The sequence below is a fragment of the Dipteris shenzhenensis genome, chromosome 19 (genome assembly GCF_047967505.1).
Source record: "Dipteris shenzhenensis isolate YYH24624 ecotype China chromosome 19, Dip_SZ_1.0, whole genome shotgun sequence".
NCBI lineage: Eukaryota > Viridiplantae > Streptophyta > Polypodiopsida > Gleicheniales > Dipteridaceae > Dipteris > Dipteris shenzhenensis.
In genome coordinates, this window is record NC_141614.1 from 26,503,844 (window position 1) to 26,525,930 (window position 22,087).

A 22,087-nucleotide genomic window follows, 5' to 3' on the forward strand; every position below is an offset into this window, starting at 1 on the left:
TTGCATCTTCCTTAAAATTGAGATGGAAAAATAGACAAAGCTTCACCAAAGCACACAAACAAAGCTAGAAACTTTGCATAATCAATTAAACAAGATGCAACAAAGGCAATATAGACGACCAAGAACATACCTGGACTGAACATAGAAAAGAGTTTGGTGAGGTTGGACACTATCGTTGGTGGAGCGTTACATGATTGTGAGGATTTGAAGGGTGTGAATTGGCTCCGACATCGATGTAATGCCACAAAGGAGGATGAAATTTGTGATGAAATTTTGGAAGCCTTTCATGTGGCAGCAAGCAAGAGAAAAGAGAATGATGGAGGCACAGAAAGCAACTTCAAGCTCTGTTAGGGAAAAGGCCACCACTGCTATAATGAATGGCGAGGAGGAGAAACAAGAAAGTTGCACATGCCATTCTTGAACTGGTAGGTTTAGTGAGGCTTGTGAGGAGGAAAGCTTGTGGAGGAGGAGGAGGAGGAAGCTTGTGAGTGAGGCTAAGCTAGTGGAAATATTATGAGGAGGAGGAGGAGGCTTATGAGGAGGAAGAGGAGGAGGCTTGTGAGGATGAGGAGGAAGCTTATGGTGGAAATCTTGTGAGGAGGAGGAGGAAATCTTAAAAGATGAAGACGCTATAGAAGACAAAGGGGAAACGAAAAGATTGGGTGCGCAAAATTGAAGCCCTATGCTAGCCAAAGATTTTTCATAAAAAAACTCTGTCAAATGGATTTTCTTCATGTAAAAACTCTATCCAAATAACTGCAAGTGCCATGGCCCATTTGATTCCTAGCTCCTCCCCTCCACCATTGATCAGCATAAACCCCCTTGTCACCACTTGGTCGCCGTGAGGTCCTCACGACCAAGTAGTCACAAGCATGTTTATGCTAATCAAAGGAGGAGGGAAAAACGGGGAACCTGAGGGTCCACGGCACCTGCATAAACTTGGACAAAGTTTTCCATTAATAAACGCTACCCAGGGCACCCATGCAAATTTGGTGGGGTTTTCCTATTAATAAACACTGGCTGCGGATGGCGGGATGAACCGGCGAGGTGACATTCACGTCTCACACCTTGAATATTGCACACCACCATCGTTCTTTCTTCTCCTCTTACATCTCTCCTTCTCTTATTTTGACTGTAGCTCTTTCCTCTCATTATGGTGCTTTCCAAGCTCCTCATCAAAGGCTCCTCTCACCACATATCTTTGTAAGCTCCTCCTGCTCTCCTCTCCCTTCGCACAATCAAAATCTTCCCCTTTTCTTTATTCAGTGTCATGACCTCCCTTCGCTTTTTCTTTTGATGCATTCTCCTCCTCATGCTGTTGGGCATTGCTCCTCACTCCTTGGATGATGGCACAAGGAAAAGAAAGTACACTGGCACAGGATGGCAATCTTGATGCAACGCCAAGAAACTATGGGAGTGTGGGGGCGCCGGTTGATGATTTAGGGAAGCCAAGCGATTTCAAGGTTGCAAGGACTCTATTGGGTAGGTTAATATGCTATTTTTTCAATACATTTTGGTAGGTTATATTATGCTTAGCATCTTCTCTATCCTGAGTTCTGATTCATTGTATGGTCTAGACTATGATTTAAGAGCAATAATTGGTATCAAACCTGTCCAAGAATAATTTTTATTATTTGTGTTACGAGTCTAGTGTGAAATGAAAATTTTGGTGATCCACATGGACGTTATGTATGATATGCTCTCTAAGAGACACCATAGATAGAGTTTGCAAAGTAGGTTCTTGTTGTTAATATAAAACTATGGCTAATGCAAAATGCAACAAACCGTGCATTTAGAGAGCGTATTAGTCATAGAGTTTGCAAAGTAGGTTCTTGTTGTTAATATAAAACTATGGCTAATGCAAAATGCAACAAACCATGCATTTAGACATCATACTAGTCTATTTAAAAATGAGTCTATGGCCGTCTGAGTAAAATGCATGTAATAGGTTTAGAAAACGCTTGCTATCATCATGTTTCCTATGTGATGGCTATCATGTGGGTGGCACATTGGTTGACATGTCAATAACAGCATAGGGCACATAGGATTGGAAAATGGGGCTTAATGTGACCTTGTTCAAGGCACACTTGGAACTCAAGTATGGGCCTACTTGTTGCTGTATGTGTAAAGGTAGTCCTTTTTCTTTAAATTTATATTATTCAGAATGATGTTCAATCTTGCTCTTTTCATCTATTGATTTGAAATTTGTTTATTTTAGTTATCCTTATATCAATACCTTGTTTATTGTTCTAGAAGATAGAATCACTGGCTCATTTAGATCAGCTCTTTGCTTAACATTGCTCAATTCGCAACTTTTGTTTGAAAATGTTTACCCTTTGTTTTTCAGCATATGAAGAGCAAGCTTTTTCCTTCTTCAGCTACCATGGACGCAGTGGTTAAAAAATCTATCTACAAGCCAATATTAATCGAAGGATGTGCTGAAGTTTTCTTGCAAAAGTCCTTTCTCTCTCCAAAAAAATTAGAGTCCTTGTTTCATAAACATAGTGGTAATGTTGTGGTTCATGCACGAGAAAACGATGGTGGAGATATGCAAGTAAAACTTTCAAGTTTACTTGATGGTGTACCAAGAAAATGCTATAATGTTTTGGAGAACTATGTTCCTAACCAATCCCCATTATATTGCTTGTTTTGAGGTGCTCCATTATTTGAAGATGATACTTGTGACAAGTTAGCGAAAGATTTGGGAAATAAAACAAAATCCTCTCCATACTCATTGATGTATACTGATCGATGATTTATTACAGCTTCACACAGATGTCATGTGCTCTATGTCTTGGATGCTTTTGGTGGAAGGTTCAAAGACATGGAATTTTTGGGATCCCCACGTTGATCATAACTTAGATGCATGGGCAACTTACATGTGTTTTGGAGATGGCCCAATGCCTGCATCAGATTATTCATTCCAAGCTAAGTCTGGCTCTTTAATAATTGTTCCTCCTTGCTGGCCACATTCAGTTATCATGACTGAGAGAAGTATTGGCATTACAGGATAGGTCATAGCACGAGAGTGTATTTCAAGTTCACATAATGTGGGACAAAATCCTATCATATTATGATAGTGATAGAGTTTTACCCTATAAGTCAATGGTCTGTTTGTTTGTAAGGCGATTTGGCTTTCGGACAATTTGTGAGTATGAAAGGGCTTTGTTACACATAAATGAGTCCATTTCTCCATTAGTCCAGAGCCATGTAGATGATCTTCATTTGTTGAAAGCTACTTCATCATCAAAGGTTGGAAAGGGACTACAAGTGAACGGAAGAGGGAAAAAGAGATGCACAAACTTTGGTACATGGGTGCAAGGCACTTGTAAATGTGTAGATGTAAATCATGATCCCACCAAACCTTATAGTATGGGGGTGAGATATTCCTCAATTTCTTATGGCTCTCTTATTTATCTTGTGTATAAGCCTTGTTATGATGGTAATAGGTCATGTAATACTTTTCATCAATTAGTGTAATGAAGTTTGATCTTTGAATACTTTTCAGCAATTGGAGTGATCTATGAAAATTTTCAACATGAAAACATGAAGTTTGATCTTTGAATACTTTTGAGCAATTGGAGTAATGGAGTTTGATCTATGAAAATTTTCAACATGAAAGTTTAAGTAAGAGAATTATGATTTTTTTATATTTATGAATGTTATTTTTGAAATGTAAAAATTTTATTTCTTTGTTACTCAAACCAAAATTCAAGTTTTGGTTGGATTTATAAATCACAAAGATGTCCACATGACAACCATTGCAAAGCATGGTTTGTGGTATCTGAAATGTTTGTTTGTGTTTACTTATTTATGTGATTTTTACTTTTTAATATTCATGTATGCATGTTCCTTGCATGTTCTTTTGCTTGATTACTAAAAAAGAGTGTTTGAATTTGTTGTGAAGAATAGACATCTTTTTCACTTACTATTGGTACATCCACATGTAGCTAGAGTTATGGAGAGAAAGAGTCCTTTTCAAGTTCAAGCTCATGAACTGAAGATGATTTTGGAGAGAATATTGATGATGTAACTGTTAATGTTCCATACCTTCCTTTTATAGATACATCAACATATCGTTCAAAAAAAGGATTGACCTTTGATGCAACTTTTTATAAGTTGATGTTGTCCACATTAGTATCTCAATGTTTACCCACAGTTGAAGAAATCAAGATCAATTCAAATGGAATGATTATTGACCATCCAAGATGGAGTTGTATAGCTAGTAACTTAGTTATGGCTCTCAGAGTTGATGAGACCATGGGCATTTTCTTATCTGATAGACCTAAGATTTGCATCCCATTTATTGAGGAGTGGCCATCAATAGTGCAATCTTTTCATATCTCAAATCAAGGCATCCATCTAGGCATTGAATGCACTATGAAGGCCACGAGTAAAGTGTGGTGCATAGTCTCTCGCGACGATATGGAATTTCTTCATTATTTGTTTGAGATTACATCAGTGGATGTGGTTGTCAAATCAAGATGGCATATCGTAAATATCAAATCTTTCATGAATCAATGTCTATTGAAGAATATAGTATCTCGAGGAAACTAGAGGAAATATCAATTCAGTATAAGGTTCATTTGGTTACCGTCAAGGTTGCACCACAATGTACTGATTATAGATGTCATCGTGCAGTCTTGGTCCAAGCATGCAAAAAAATCAGATTCTACCTCCTGTACTTCACGTCCCAAATGAAGTAGAAAGGTTGGATGTCCATTCCTTGTTTGTGTATATTGTACAAAGGGAAATATGTGTGACATTAAGGTGTCCAACCGCCATAAAGGACATGTGCCGGGAAGTCAATCAGATTTATGTCATCTTCCAGTTCATTGATTGGTCATTGCATGTAGAACATCAGACTTATACAATGTTGGAAGTGCACAACATGTTAGTAAAATGTCAAACTCAAAGGAGAGTCTACTCAAAGATCATGTGTCCATTTTTTAAACAACAACTTCTAGACTTTCCATGATATACATAAGGAGATTAGTAGGCTCTCTTGCAATCTACGAGTTGGAGGTAAATTCATTTCACTTAATATATTTCATGATTGGTTTTTGGTGCTATTACAATAATGTTAGATCATATATTGATTGTAATATTTTGTTTATTCTTTATTTTCATGGACAGCAACCATGAACATGTCTGATTGGGATGCTATGACATTGGAAGCAAAGAAATTACTTCAACAAAGCAAGGTAGTATGAAAGATACTAATCCTTATCTAGAGCAATGCATGTTATTAGTATAAATAATAAATTTGACCTCTTTCCATAATGTGCTTTTAGGTGATTTTCCACCAACCCTACAATCCCATTGCTCAAGATCCAAGGCAAAGACCATTTATTTTGATATTGCAAGATGACTTTATGCTTGAGGTATCACGAAGATTCTCTACTGATCAGGCTTGGGCTATGAATAGCACCTTTAAAACCAATAAGTGTTGAGAGATGTGGTGCCATGAGCACATGTACAGCAAAGGTATGAGCAAAGGACAAGCTGCCACATGGCATGGAGGAGATATCCCACATGTGAGCAAGCAAATGGATGTAAGTACCCTCACCTATAAAAGGGAGGTTCATTTGAAGTAATATCAATCAAGCACTTTGCACTATCTCAAGATTCTCTTTATGAGTCCAAGCTAATCTATCTTGGAACCTAATTGACTTGAGATACATGTCATGAGCACTCTCTTCATCATGTTTCCACATAGGTTCCATCCACCTTAGAGCGCTCCATAGATCCTGAGGCACTCATGTTTTGTCAATAAGTATGGGTTGCCATTATATGTGGCTATTGTACCAAATATAAAAGGTAATGGTATTCCCATATGTTTCATGTTATGTAGCAAAGATCCTAGACAGCAACATGAAAATATTGCCTTGGAAACAATATTCACCATATTTTTTTCTAGACTTGGCTCTATCAGGCTACGAGCCATAGTTATAGATAAGTCTAAGGTGGAGTTCAATGCAATATATAAGGTTTTCAAGAATGATCCCTTTTGTCGAGATACAAACCATACAAGGAAATCCCATTGCCATATTTTACTATGTTGGTTTCATGTGAAGAAGGCATGGGTAGAGTTAAGGATGAACTATATGCAGCCATGTGTGGAATGATGTATGCTCCCACCCTTGAGGAATTCAATACTTGGTATGAAGCACTATTAGAGGCATTCTCTAGATATCCAGGTGTGGGTCCCTATGTTACAAATGGTTGGTGTGGACCAAATTGCGAGATGTAGAGCCGTTATGGTAGGTTATTTCCACATGGAGGAATGGAGACAACCAATCTGGTGGAGAGATTGTGGTAGTACCATTAAGTATACATTATTGGATGGGTAGGTAAATCTCAACATTAGCGAGTTGTTGATAGCTTTGGTAGGAGATGCAAAGATAGGCTCATGTTCCCTTATCGTGGAGGCTTAGCAGGTAGCCTAAGAGAGCAACAATTACCAGATAGCCAACCGCTATCGTAGTTGTAAATGATTACAGATAAGGAGTTATGTAAAAGCAATATATCCAACTATACAAGATAGAGAAAGGAGACACTTCTTTGGCTATATTGATCATAAAAAATTCCTCTATTGTGCATTTATTTGTTTTCCTTCAAAGTAAACTCTCATAAGCCTCAAAACACATATAAGATATCCTTACCATAGGCACCCGAAGACTTAGCAGCTTGCATGATTATTCATTTTTAGTTTTACATGAATCACATATAATTTATTTCAAAAGGAAAATGCTAACAACAAACAAGAGAGCAAAGAACATGGATTCGATTAGCAACAAGTCGATGGCTAGAACAAGATAGGAATGCAATGGAGATAGAGGATGGAGACAGAGACGGGGACGGAGCTCTACAAGCTAGATTTCCCTGCCCACCACTTAGACCAGACTTTGGAAAAGACCTTGGAAAAGACCTTGATCAAGACATGGAGGATGAAGACAGAAGTGGCAGCCTATCACGTATGGATCTTCAATCCTACCAAAAATGGTCGGTTAATTTGACTTGCAAGGATGCTTTTCCTAAACTTATAAAAAAGAATACTTTCTCATCCAAACGCCGCAAGACAATTCTGAAAAGCGACACAGCGGCCCTTCGGCCAGACAGAGCATCCTCCTTATTGAATGAGGCTCCTGCACCACCTGCAAGAAATGGACACTCCCCATCAACTCTTCGAGCTGGGAGAGGGGGGCCATGATATAATATGCAGTAGTAGCTCAAAAAGCTAGAGGTGGATTGTTTACCCTTCTAGCTCAAAAGGATGCTACTTCTTGCTTTGCCAGTCTAGGATGGATAGATGTCGAAGATACAAAAAGACGAGCCAGCTCCAAAGCAAATCTATAGGAAACCAGGAAACTCTAGCTTAGATTTCAAGAACTTGATCAAGGTGAAAGAGGAAAGGGAAGAGCCAGCGAGATGGAGAAGGATGTAAAGAAGGAACCAATGCCTCCAGAGGTGTTCCAAACACAAATCAAAGAGACCCCCGAAGCGGGGATGACAGGGGGCGTGGAAGAGAACATGAAGGAAACAAAAAAACCTTCATGGTGAGGAAGAAAAGAAAGACCCACAAGACCCAGGAAACCGCTCCACCCTTGCTGAAGAGAAAGAGGCTACTACTAGTGAGAGCCAGAACCTGCAAGAGGTAAGCGAATCGCCGCCTTTATCAATTAAGATCTTCTACCTGAGACTGTAGATTGGCTTAGCACTCATGGTCTAATAGGCTTTCTTCTAGGGCCCAAACCTCCTTTAGCTTTCATTGAGAGTTAGGTGAGCACAAACTGGGTAAGGCAAGGCATCAACGTTACCAATGTGAGGTTTCTAAGGAAAGTTTTCTTTGTCTTCCTCTTTGAGTCTCCTAGCATGGCCTTCAAGGCTCTCAGCTGTACTCTGTGGACTATCAAACACCAACCTCTCTACTTAGAGAAGTGGAAGCAGAACTTCAATCTTGATCTACCTGGGTTCACCATTACCCCTGTGTGGGTTGAGCTCCCAGACATGCCCCTCTAACATTGTAACATCTAATTCAAGAACTGTAACCTCAAAATGAGAACTCTAGGGGAATCTTTCAAAGATTTCCTTCTTTTCATGTGAATTTTACATATTTTTAAAAATGATGGCCATTTTGGACAATGTGTTCTGACAAAAGACATGAAAACCATCTTTTTGAAAAAATTTCGACAACGGTATTTCATAAAATAGGCATGAAAACTTTAACTTAGAATACAAAATCCACATAAAATACAATAATGTCTCAAAACCATTACAATATGGACCTATGCATCCAATGCAAATAAAAGGGCCATGGCATGACATATTTCAAAAGTCTAACATGCTAGAAATTACATTGCTTCACAAATATACATGCCGTTGATTCTACAAAGAATAGTACTCATCCTCGGATCCTATACCTTCAAATGCACTAGAGCTAAAGCTTTGTGGGGTAAAAGTTATAAGAGTCTTCCTCCTCCAAACTATCTACTAGAACATTCTCTGAGTCAACCTAGCCAAGTTGAGATGCCACCCTCTTTCTTGCATGGCGTGTCTTGGCTTGAACTTGTGCACTGCATCCAATCAATGTCTTTGGAATCTTTCAGGATAATGTTATGTATTGTGTCTCCTTTGGCAATTGCCCTACTTGTCTCAATTGAAATGCATATACCAAAATATCTAACCCAATTTCTTAGTCAATGATATCATCTACCAAGCTCTACCTTGATTGCTTTATGCAACCAAGCTATATGCTTGGTCAATGATATCATTGACCGAGTGAGCCAAAACCTTTGAAAGCTCTAAATTATTTGGAAAAAAATTTAAACTTTTTGTAAATACATATTTTGGTACTTTTGACATGAGAAATGAGCTTTAAAGGCCCTAAAACCCAAAAAATGGATGCAAACATGGGTAACTTCTGTTGATTTTTTTTAAAAGCCCAGAGAGAAAAGTATGCACCCACGTGCTAGGTCGATGATATCATTGACCAAGAACATGCGCACGTTTGGTCAATGATATCATCGACCAAGAATGTTCTTGGTCAATGATATCATTGACCAAACGCGTGCCAGGTCAATGATATCATGGATCGAGAGTCAGGTGCATGCTTTTCCATCTGGGATTTTCAAAAAATCGTCAGAAGGTATCCACGTTTGCAGTCGCTTTCAGGGTTTTGGGACGTTTCGAGATCATTTATAATGTCAAAAGTACCAAAATATAAATCTACAAAAAATTTACTTTTTTTATCAAATAATTTAAAGGTTTTGGCTCACTCGAATAAAAATTTTCCATTCTTTCTTTATGTGATTTAAAAAGTGGGTGAAAAATCTCATTTGGACAATAATGAGTAGAAAAAGCTCTTAGGTGCAACAAGTTAAGATAATAAAAGTTATTTTTTTATAAAAATACAAAGGGCACGGGAAGGAAAAATCTTTAAGACTTTGAGAATATAGAAAATCGAAAGATATTTTGCGATATAGTGGAGGCCCTTTCTAATTTATAGACATGATGTTTGAAAAATGTATGAACTCTGTAAGTTTTTAGTTTTTGACTACGCAAAATATAGCTTTTTTTTTTAAGTTATAAATTTAATAAATTTTTTAGGGAATCTTAAAATGGGTACTAATGTTACATACCTGAAATAGATGTTACACTGTTCTCTCTCTCTGCAACCAAATTGCCTCCCTTTGCAGTGGGTTGGGAGAGATAATGGGTGTTGAGAAAGGAAATTTTATTAATCCTCAAGCTAATCCTCAGGTTTGTATCAAAATGGACATTTCTGAGGATCTGCCCAGCACCTTGGTAATGGTGAATAGGAATGGCAGTGTGTATAGAGATCAGCCCCTTCTCTATAAAAATCTCCCAAATTCCTGCTTCCTCTTTGGAGTGGCAAGTCATGCAGTTAAAAATAGCCCACAAAGGAGAGCAAAGCCAAACCCAAGGATCCTCCTACACCTAACAACAACAAACAAACTGAAAGATGGTTCCCCAACGTCCCAGCTACTCTTGAAGAAACCCTTCTTTAGAAGAAAGGCCTTGCCAAAACCATACCCTCTCTTAACAAAGGAAAAGGGAAGCTAGATGACTCTCTAGCACTGAACAATACATTTGATGCCCTGGCAGAGAGAGACTGAAGAATGGATTAAAAAAAATCAGAATATGGATTTCGATTCTCTGATAGAGCCAAGATGGTCAAAAGATTTTGAAGAGGACATCAATAGAGAGGATGAGATAACCTCTTCCAAGATCAGTGAGGGAGACTCAGAAGATGATCAAGACATGGTCACAACCATGGAAAATGATACTGTGGTTCAAGGAAAGACTTTTACTCAAGTGCAAAGCAAGAGAAAGCTCTCTCAAGGATTAAAAAGTGCTTCCGCCCAGGTCAACAACGCCAATCCCAGGGCCACAAAGGGAATAAAAAAGAATGTGAAGTAAACCAACAGCCATCCTCCCTCAATGTTAGAGGACTCACTGACCAAGCAGAGGAGAAGAGTTAGCTTATTGGCTGAGAACCAGCATGAGTTGGGAAAGGGTGAAGTGGCAATTGGGATACTCTCTTATTCCCATGGAATCCTAGGGGTTGAACTGGATACACTGAACATATGGATTATGCTCAAATGCTCTCTACAGGGTCACTCTTTCACTATGGTTTCATTGTATGACCCTAACAATATACAGGACAAAAAGATCAGCTGGGAATCACTACTACTTGCAAGCAACAAATGTTTTGTGGTGGGGGATTTTAACATGGTGGAAAACTCCACTAACATATGGATGGGTAAAGGAACAGTAATTAGAGGCAGTGAACTGACTCTTTGGGAGAATCTAAAAGAAGACCTAAGCCTTGTGGACATGGGGATGAAAGGTACTTTCACTTGGTCCAATAGCCAAGCTGGAGCTAACAGAAGAGAGGCGAGATTGGATAGGATCTATGTTTCTCAAGAACTAGTAAGGCAGACTAGCTCTCTTCAGACTCAGGTCTTCTCTTCTCTTTTTCTCTCTGATCATAAGCCAATCCTTCTCAAATGTGATTTTGGCCCAGGACAAAAAACCACCTCCTAGTTTAAGGCTGATCCTAAATTCTTTCCAAGAAGGGATTAAAACAATTTGGCTGATGGCATTCACTGATTCCATCTCAGCTAGTGACTCCTAGTGTATAGCTATTGAATAGACCCAAAGATTTCTCAAAAAAGCAAGAAACGACAGAGCCAAAATAAGGGCTAAGAGAATGAACAACATTCTGGACATGATTGTTTCCTTGGATAACTTAGCTAGACAAGGGGATCCACATGCCCAAGCAGACTTGGTTGTGAAAAGAAATGAACTCCAAATTCAAGAACAGATTCTACTTAATGATTCCAAGATATACTTCAAGAATTGGTGGGCTGGTAAGGCTGAGAGACCTACCAAAGAATACTTCAAGATTATTAGAAGAAAAATATCTAATGAAGAGATTCCCCTTCTTAGAAAAACTGACAACTCTCTTGCTTCAACTACTGAGGAGAATATTGATATCATTCATCTCCACTTTTAGAACTTGCTATCCTCCACTATACAAGTAGATACTGAAGTGACCAATGCCAAGGAACTATGCAAGGATGCTAGAAAGAACACTGTACTCAGTTTTAATAACAAATACCTTGAAAAAACTTTGTCTATTGATGAACTCTTTAAGGCTGTCAAGGTAATGGCAGATGGCAAAACACCAAGAGAAGATGGATTGCCAATTGAATTCTACAAAAAAATTTGGTCCATTGTTGGTCCTTATCTCCTATTATTATGGCAAGAGAGTGTCAATAATGGGAATCTGCCTACTCATATTAATGGGGGAATTATCAAATTAATTCCTAAGGAGGGGGATAAGGAAGAGCTAACAAACTCGAGGCCACTCACTATGCTTAGCTGCAGCTATAAGATCTTTGCTAAAGCCCTTTCTCTAAGAGTAAAGAATAGAATGGCCAAGTGGATACTTCCACAATAGAAAGGCTTCATAAAGGGCAGACATCTTCTTGAAGCCATCATCAATATCTGAGAGGGATGTGAGTATAGCAGGGAAACAAAGCAAGACATATGTTTTCTAAAGGTTGACTTTGATAAAGCATATGATAGACTTAAGTGGGACTTCATCATCCATACTCTGGCTGATATGGGCCTTGGCCCTCTGTTCATCTCTTATATCAAACTACTTCTCACCAATGCTTTAGCCAAGATTTGTGTTAATGGTGTCATGAGTCAACCCTTTGTCCTTAAAAGATCTATAAGATAGGGTTTCCCTATTGCTCCTTTACTTTTTGCAATTGTTGCAGACTCACTAGGGTGGCTACTTCAACATCAAAGTTAAGAAGGAAATGTGAAAGGCATTGAGCTATCCTCTAGCAAGGACTTTTTCTGCCAACAGTTTGCTGATGACACAAATTTAACCCTCAGGAATGAGACTCAGGTTATAAAAAGGCTATGGAGTCCTTAGAGATCTTTTGTAAAGCTTCTAGATCCAAAATCAACCACTCCAAAACAGGATATGCAACTCTCAAAGGGGATGAGCAGGCTTTCTTGGAAGAGATGAGTTGCTAGAGAATCAAACATGGTACAGTCTTCAGATTATTGGGTATCCCCATGGGGTTTGACATTTCCCTCAAACAGAGATGGGACTGGTTCTTGAACATGTTTCAAAGCAAGATTGAGAAATGGAGAGGGTTCCAGGCTAGTCTAGCTAGAAGGAGAATGGTTCTCAACCACTACATATACCCAGTTGTCATTTTCTACCTCACTTCTTGGTCCCCTTCTAGAACTGGAATTGACAGGTTCATTAGAATTTGCAGATCCTTTCTTTGGGGGGGCAAGACAGCCAAGGTCAGGTGGGAGTTTTGTATCAAACCCAAGCAAGAAGGAGGCTTAGGTGTGATACATATAGAGAAGGCTTCTTTGAAACTATCCTTAACTTGGATAATTAAAGCAATCCTCCATCCTCTTGAGGATTGAGTCAAATCCTTCTAAGGAATGTTAACTCCCTAAGACCTCTGAGAGCTCCCAAGTGGAAAAAGTACCCTATGCTGTCAGCTATTTGTAACCCTGAACCTTGCAAAGCTAAAGGCAGTCAACTTTGGCTCTCACTATGGCCAGCCTTTGAAGGAATTAAAGGCTAAATTGTCTTCTTTGGAAAAGAAGCTTTTAGGACATTAGACTCAATTTGGGTCTCTGTTATCTTCAACGAGGCTGTTCTCTCTGAAGAAGACTTTGATAAGGTTGTTGTACTCTTCAAAAAAGGATTGCAATGCTTTGGTTAGCTTTGGAACAGAGATGAGCTAAGATGGAAAACTTGAATTGAGATTAGGAGGGAGTTCAGTTTCAACAACCAATGCCAAACACTAGTCTTGCACAAAGTTCACCTCTGGGAGGGAAATAAGCAATTGAAAGGTGGATCATTCTTGGTTTACAGTAGAGAGTTCAGTTGGGTTGAGAGTACTTCTTTCTTCCCTATCCCCACTCCAACCAGGGACATAGGTGATCTCTGCATTGTCCTTAATACTAGGTGGAAACTACAGGACTTCAGGGGAAAATGGAAATTCAAATTCTACTCCATTTGGTCAAGCTCAATCCCTGACAAATTGTTTGCCTTGCTTTGCCTAATAATGCATAAAGCTGTGTGGACTAACAATAGAGGACTAAGAATTGGAAAGGGAAATGGCAAATGCATGAGGTGCCCCTTTATAAATGAAGATATTTTCCATCTCTTTGTTGCATGTCCTGTTGCTAGAAACGTGTGGAAAATAGTATAATTTGAAATAGGGGAGCCAATAAATTAGAAGGCCATACTACTAGGAGACTCTTCAAGGACAAAACATGAGATATGGACACCTATCAGAGCACATGCACTATGGTTTATTTAGATAGCCAGAAACAATTCTCAGTTTAATCAAATTGAGTTGCACAGGACCAAAGGAAAATTACAGAAATGATAAACCAGTTCAGAACTGATGCTACCCTCTTTAATGCTGACCTGCAAGACCATGTTCAAAGCTTGTTTGGGATGGACAACACTACTCCTTTTGAAATCCCCCCTGAGTTTACCGGTTTTCTTAAACAGGTTCCCCCTCCAACTGTAAAAAAGGAACCAGTGTCCTCTAGTGCAGCCCAGGCTGCTACCACAGATGACTCTGATAGGTCTGGCGATTCAGAGAACTTCAACTACTCTGATTACTTTAATGATGATGGCATAGATGATACAAATGATTCATATGTACCGTGAAAGACCTTGTGCCAATCATGTGACTTGAGGCCACTAAAGATTATTTTCCTTTGCAACGTATGTTTCCTTTGCAACGTATGTTTCCCGTGGGTATCCAATGAACAAATGCAATGTCCACCTTGACCCTTGCCTCCTCTACGTGCACGCTCTTAGGGCCACAAGTGAGGCATCCTATCCATCTTATAAGAGTCGTCTCGCAATTTCTTGTGTCTTTCCATTCGCCATGGCTTCGTCTCATCCTAGCCATCTCATAGGAGTCTTCTCGCTCTCCCCTTGTGTCGTTGCATTTGCCATGGCTTCGCCCCTTCGTACACGTTTCTACTCTCGGCCGTTGATTCTCCGTCGTTGCGCTCCCTTGTGGTTGTCCACCCTGCTGCTCTTCCTTCCCACGCTTCTTCGCAGCCTTGCTCCAACCAACAGTGTGGTAATGTTACCTTCGGTTACCCTTTCAGTGCAAGTCCTGCCTGCCCCGCTTTCTCCACTCATTTTGAGTTACTATGTAAGTCTGGTGGCGTCGCGGGCGATATACTGTACTTGAATACAACCGTAAGCGGGAGTAACTTTCCAGTTCTCCACATATCCAGTGATAGCGTGATCGTTAATATCACAGACGCAAGATCCATCTTACCTGATAACTGCGTACCATCCAACTCTTCAGGGAATTTTGAAACTCTAGCACTCCCTGACTATCCTGGTCCATTTCTTCTATCTGGCGACAACAAATTCGGAAGCTTCAATTGTACTCTTGGTCAGTTCCTTATACCGAATACAGGTTCTCTTGCGGAGTATGCCGTAGGAGGATGCGATACAGTCTGTCCGGGAAACAATTCCAACCCGGAATGTGGCAATAGGACCTGTTGTGTTACCTCTTTTCCCTCGGACATTCGGACAACCTTTTATCAAGTGTCAACCTTCACAATCTTGAACGGCACCTGTGCAGGCTTCTGCACGCCATTCTACAAGAACTACACAGACTTCGAAAGTCTGTTCGGTTTGAAGCTCGAATGGGCATTGCCCTCTAAGGGGAACGACCGAGAGTCTATCACAAAAGAAGCTAACTATGCTTGCAGCCAAAACTCCAATATTACCCTTGTGTCGGCAGTTCCCGGATACCGGTGCGATTGCTTGGTCGGGTTTCAGGGAGCCGGATACTCGCAGGGAAGAGGCTGTACAGGTAAAATCCAGGAATCCTAGTTTACACCTGTGAGTTCCATATTTAAAATCGAGAGTCCAGGAATGCGTTGATATCATGTTTATGCGAAATTTGGACGATGTAAGGAGCCTGTCGTTGATAAACTGTAATTTGACACAGATATCGACGAGTGTGCAAATTTGACTCTGAACGACTGCATCGTAGGTCGCACAATTTGTGAAAATTCAATGGGCACCTATCGATGCCGTTGCAAATCGCGTTTCTTTGTGGGTGATGGAACTAGAAACGGATCGGGCTGCTGGCTTTCGCCCGCCGTGAGGAAAGCTGTGGGCATCACTGGTGGTAAGAAGACCTCTGTTTCTGACGTATCTATTGAGCATGCCAAAGCTAGGGTGTTTTACCGTAAAAGAATTATGTGGAGAAATTTCAAAAGACTGGATTTTTTATCAGGTTTCGTCGGCTGTACCGTTTTTGTGTTGGTTGTTATTTTCATCGCCCTATACTGGAGAAGGCGGCGACGACGCAAGTACTTTCTCTTAAACGGGGGTTTGCAGCTGGAGGCGCACATTGCCGGGAGCACAGGAAGACAGACCACCAGGCTTTTCACCATCAAGGAGCTCCAATTGGCGACCCCGGAGCAGTTCAAGGTCGGGACGGGGGGCTTCGGCACAGTATTCAAGGCCACGTTGAGGGATGGGAGGATCGTTGCCATCAAGAGGGCAAACCGTTCGGGAGACGAGAGAGACAGGCAGCAATTTCTGAACGAGGTAGCCATTCTGACGCAGATCAATCACAGGCGTATTTGGGGTGGAGAAGGAGGCTACAGGTAGCGATTCAGACAGCGGAAGCGCTGGCATATTTGCATGGGGCGGCGTCACCGCCCATATTGCACAGGGATGTGAAGACGGCGAATATATTGCTGGACGGGAATTTGGAGGTGAAGGTGGCGGATTTTGGGGTGTCGAAGCTGGTGCCGGAAGGGGAGGAGCAGGTATCGACAGCAGTGCAAGGAACGATAGGATACTGGGATCCGGAGTACTTCCAGACGCTGCAGTTGACGGACAAGAGCGACGTATACAGCATGGGGGTGGTGCTCATCGAGCTCATCACGGGGCTCAAGCCGGTTGACAACCACGATCGGGAGGCTCAGTTTGCTAATCTAGCGCTCCTCTTCATCGAGAGGATGAGAGAGGGGAGGGTCCCCGAGCTCATCGACCTCCGCCTCGTGGCCGAGGCGGAGGAGACGGCGGCGGAGGCGGCGCTCACAGCCTCTGTCATGCGTCTAGGTAGACTCACTCGCCGGTGCTTGGCCCTTCGAGGAGCGGAGCGTCCCTCAATGGGCGAGGTGGCCGAGGATCTCCGTCGCATCGAACGCGACTTGCCAGGTCTGGATGCATCTGAGGAGGAAGCGCCAAATGCAACTCACGAAACGGCAATGACTCGCCTGAGGCGGGCGCAGTTGTGACGTCGAAGTCTACTTTCTCATCCTCTTCCGTCACCACCATGTCCTTCACCTTAGCACCTTAGCGTCTTTGCTACCGGGTTGTGCATCTCCCCGCTAAAGATCACCCCTTGTAGTAGAATGTATATTATAGAACCCTACACATGGCTTGGGCTAAGCACTTGAGAAGCTATCACAATGACATGATTTGAGTGTTCGTCCACATGAGTTACTCATCTTTGAATGGCCGTAGCCACACTAAATTGTTTATTTTACTACCTCGACTCTTCACCTTATGGAAATGTGAAGTAGATTCTACATATATGGCTTTAACTAAGAATGATCACACTTTGCCCTAGACTCATTCTCAATTGTACATTGGTAATGGAAATATGGTTTCTTTCTACTATCATCATGAAGAACTCTCCTTCTACTCATGCTTGTACTTGGTTTTCTTGTGCACACTTTGTGCTTTGTGTCCATCTTTTGAGTGTAGCCTCTTTCTACCTTAAGTAGTGTATGTCCCCTAATTCTTAGGGGGGGTAAGACATGCATCGAAGTCTTGCTTAGATACTCCAAGAAATGGTGGTTTACACAACAAGGTTCTTGAATTCATTTACACTATAGATCTTGAATCCTCTACAAGGATTTTCAAGGGATTTGAACCATTTGATTCACAACAATCAATTTCTAAAATTAAAAATCGTTTTACAAAATTGCTTAATCAAGAGTATTTTTAGTTGATGTTTGGTGGATTAAGCTTATCAAACCTGGTTTTCTTACTACCATGTGGTAGATATTACTTTTATCTGGCATTACCATGCAAAAAAGCTGAGATATGAAATGGTATATCCTTGGTCAAATAATTACCGCATTTTGCAAGTGACTTTAATTATTGAAATCTCTTGAATCGATTTAAATTGATGTAAAACATATTTTTTGAAGAAAAAATGTTATTAAAAATCTCCTTGCAAGGGATTTAAATCATTTGGCTTAAAATTGTGATAAATATTGATTGAATCCTTTGGTTTAAAATGGGGATTGCATTAAAAAGATTGCTTAATCACTACTATACATGGGTTCTATTCCGACGTTTAAGCATCGACGTTTAGCGGGCACAGGGCGCTAATCGTCGGTAATCAAAGTGGGATTCGTTTAAGTGTCGCTATATAGTGACTTTATACAAGCATTGCTATATAGCGACGATTAAAGAGCGTCGCTATATAGCGACACTTGTTAGAATTGTGAATGGTCGTTATATAGCGACACTGAGACAGTTTCTTATAGCAACGTTTTACATAGAGAGTTTTTTTCCATACCAACCTTAAAAGATAGTTTTTTCCAATGATTTTTTTTCCCTTTTCATACATGTTTGATCCTTTGAGAGAATAAAAGTGCAAGAGCATGTACATCAAGCCTTTGAAGCTCATATATATATTCATGTCCAAGTTTGAGATGTAAAAAATCAATGAAGAACATTTACATCAACGGCTTCATCTTGAGCCAAGTCTAACGCACCAAACAAGTCTATCTCTAACTCTATACTGAGTTGATCTCCTATATCATCATCGTACTCTAGCATCGTACGTTCACCTAAGAGTACTTCATCATCTTCTTTAATAAAGTGTGGTGATTAATCTTGATTATCGTCATCTTCTTCCTCAATATCGTGATCTCCATCTTTCTCCCGTACGATGTCATTATGCGCATCTTCCTCTTGGCTCATATTGTGATCTTCATCTTCTTCACTAGGTCCATTTGGATCAATTAGATCCGGCATTGGTAGTGGCATCTCCATATCCACATCTCTATCTTCAAAAATTTGCTTACTTCGTGGTGCAACTTGAATCACGTACCACCATCTTGGATCAGAATGATCTGGATGAAAAACCACCTATATTGAACATGGGTGCCAAATCCCATCAATTATATATATGAAATTATGCTTAAGTACATGTATCAACAAAAGCTTCGATTAATTAAATCATTAGTATGCACTTGCTCACAATGCTCGGGAAGAACAAAAGTATCACTTTCATCGATCCAAAGTTTGGTGGAGTATTGCAAAGAAATCGCTATTGTCTTTTCTCACTGTCGCATGCGGACCGTTATAATTAGTTCTAAACCATTTTACATCAAGAATGAAAATACTAAATCATCTGAAATCAATTTCATAGATTTCGTGTATGGTTCGACCACAATAATCCAGCTGTGAGGAGACAAGATTGGTATCTGAAGCACTTGCTCGGCTATCTTGTGTGAAGTTAGCCATGACTCCACAATCATACGTGACTCTCTTTGAATCGATGTGTTCCATGTGAAAAAATCGTCCATATGACCATAATGCACTGTACTTTTTGTACTGCAAAAGAGCATCATTAAAACAATGAAGATGCATCTATTTTATAGTGTATATTGCCACAAATAATTACTTAATTACATCAAGAGGTAAGAAACTTACATGCATCATACATCTAGATGATAACTCTTGCTCGCGCTCGTTTATTGTCTCTCCATCGCATTCGGCTTTACGTAGAGCCAGTTGTAGCCAATCAAGTGACATGTGAGTGGGGAGAAGTGTGAGATCCCATGGATATGGTTGCAATCGCCTGTACATTACTCTATATCTCATCCTTGCATTTATTCTTTTTGCTTTGGCCACTTCATATCTCTCAATCCACTTCTGCATCTCCTTGCTATTGAGGATACAAAACTTATTGAATTTCTCCATTTGCTCTTCGCTCATCTTTCTTTCAATCCCTTTTCCTTTGGAAACCTCGCTAATGATGCGATCATCATCCTTGTTATGCCAAGCTTGCGGCATATTGGGATCCGTGGATGCAAGAAACTCCGTGATATATACTAATGACTCTTGCACAAGCCATCCCTCTGCCATGTTTGCTTCTGGTCTTGCTCTTTGTCTTACAAATCCCTTCAAAGTTTTCATAAACTACTTGAGAAAAAACATCCACCGACTATGAACGGTACCTGCAATGCCCACCTCATCAACTATGCGCACAAGCAAGTGCACTTGAGTTATCATAATGCTCGAGGGAAAGTTCTTCTCAAGCAAGCATACAACTTCGATGGATTCTACCCTAGCCTTCTCGATGCTCAATATGGAGATCTCTTTTTGAGATATCCACCTATTTCACATGCCCATGTAAGATATATTCATAATCAGTCCAGATTATTCAGCCTAAATTCAAGAAAATGCAATCAATGCGATTTGATAATAAGCATACCTCACAATACCACTGATCTTGAATATAGCATTTCTAACATCTTCTTGTAAGCACCCTTTTATTGTAATTGGGAGGATAAACTATCAAAGCAAGAAAGAAGTCATGTCAATAATATAACATAATCATAATTACACTAACGCATCACGATTATCAGTACACTAATCCTACAGCGTAGAATACTTGTAAGACCTTATGCCAATCATGGGACTTGAGCCCACTAAGCTTATTATCCTTTGAAAATGCTCCTTTCAAGCAATGCATGTACCCTGTGGGTGTTTGAAAAGAGGCAATGTCTGCCTTGACCGCTGCCTCCTCTCTTGTGGAGAGGATCCATGTTGCTTTCAGGAGGATAATTTTTCCTGAAGCACGCACTTGGGGCCACAAACGAGACATCATATTCATAGCACGCAAGTCTTCTTGCACTCCTCTCGAGTCTTTGGAACCAACCAAGTGTGCCCAAATAGTAGCCCCCACATTCTTGAAGATATACATGGGATCCAAGAGATGATTGATTTGTAACTGACCCCAATAAGGAAGCTCATGAAAGATCGATAGCCTCTTCATACCACGAGGAGGCTCCTCTCCATTTTCCCTCCAAACCTAAATCCAGTCACTTGCCTTCAAATATGGTGGTGGTGGATCAATCTAACCTCCACGCGTAAGATGGTCCAGCGAAAGGTATCGAGCATGACCTTCATAAACATTTTTCCTCATATGTTTGGAGTATCATGCAAGCGATTTCAAACCTGGTCCACAAACAAGATAAACATGGTACCCACTTGTAACATGCCCTGCACGCATGCATGAATGTATTAGTATAAGACATGCGTGCGAAAGAGAGTCATAAAAGCATAATCCTATATTATACATGTAAAGACACAACCACATACCTGTGCACTGTCTATATCCTGGGTAGTCATGCATGGTCTGCATTAAGATACCCTTGATAAAAATATCATTGGTATGTCTAGGAGCTCTGGAAATATCAAAGACCCGCACTCCTTTCCATAAGATCTGTAACTCCTCTATCAAAGGTGCCATGTACACGTCCATATTTTTGGCCTTGTACTTCCCTGGCACAAGTAGTGCAAGCATGAGGTGTCTCTTCTTTATTGTTAGCCATGGTGGGATATTGTAATTCACCAAGACTATGGGCCATGTCGACCAAGATGTTGAGCATAACTTGAAAGGATTCACGCCATCCATGGCAAGCCCAAGATGTAAGTTGCATGGCTCCCTCGCAAAGTTTGAACACTGATTGTCTATGTGCTTCCAAGCTGCACAATCTACAGGAATCCTCAATGTGTCATCAGTGGACCGATGAGATGCCTGCCAAGTCATCAACTCCACTATGGATTTGCATCAGAACATGTGCTGTATTCTTGCAATGATGGGAAAGTGTCTCAAGACATTTACCGGTATCTGCTCACCCTGCAAGTCATCTCTATATCATTGTTCCCCACACTTCGGACAACTAGCCAAATCTCCATGCTCACGACGAAAGAGAATACAGTCATTACAGCAAGCATGGTTGGTATCATAATTCATACCCACCGTTGTTAGCATCTTCTTCGCTTCATCTCTTGATGCGGGCATGGTATTTGATGCAGGCAACATCTTCTGGAGCAACCTATCACAATTCAAGCATACATAGGCTTTGAATAATGATGATTCTCAAACATACATGATGATTCTCACCTCTCTTTTCCCCTTTTCTTTCTTTTTTCGGTACACTAATCCTACAGCTTAGAATACGTGTAAGACATTGAGCAAGCTTAGAATCCTATAGCCTAACATTGAGCAAGCAGATATAGACTAATTCTGCATTCTTTGAATTAGAGTGACAGAAGTATGTATCTGTGTGCTCAATGGTAGGCTATTGAAGCTTCACGTGGGGAAAAAGAGAGAAGGCAGGAGAGGAGAAAAGAGAGGAGAAAAAAGACAGAAAAAGAGAGGAGATAAGAAAGAAAAAGAGAGAAAGTGAAAAGAGAAAA

The 22,087-nt window shown here is 40.4% G+C and overlaps 2 pseudogenes across 1 annotated transcript; both read left to right on the forward strand.

The window, feature by feature from the left end:
• The first annotated feature begins 4,755 nt into the window (after positions 1-4,755).
• On the forward strand, positions 4,756-6,437 carry LOC147890280 (uncharacterized; annotated as a pseudogene).
• Positions 6,438-14,480: 8,043 nt separating this feature from the next.
• LOC147890281 (wall-associated receptor kinase-like 20) lies at positions 14,481-16,872 on the forward strand (annotated as a pseudogene). Its single transcript, XR_015542707.1, has 3 exons — positions 14,481-15,428; positions 15,567-15,749; positions 15,858-16,872. The product of XR_015542707.1 is annotated as a wall-associated receptor kinase-like 20 (transcript).
• The last annotated feature ends 5,215 nt before the right edge of the window (positions 16,873-22,087 follow it).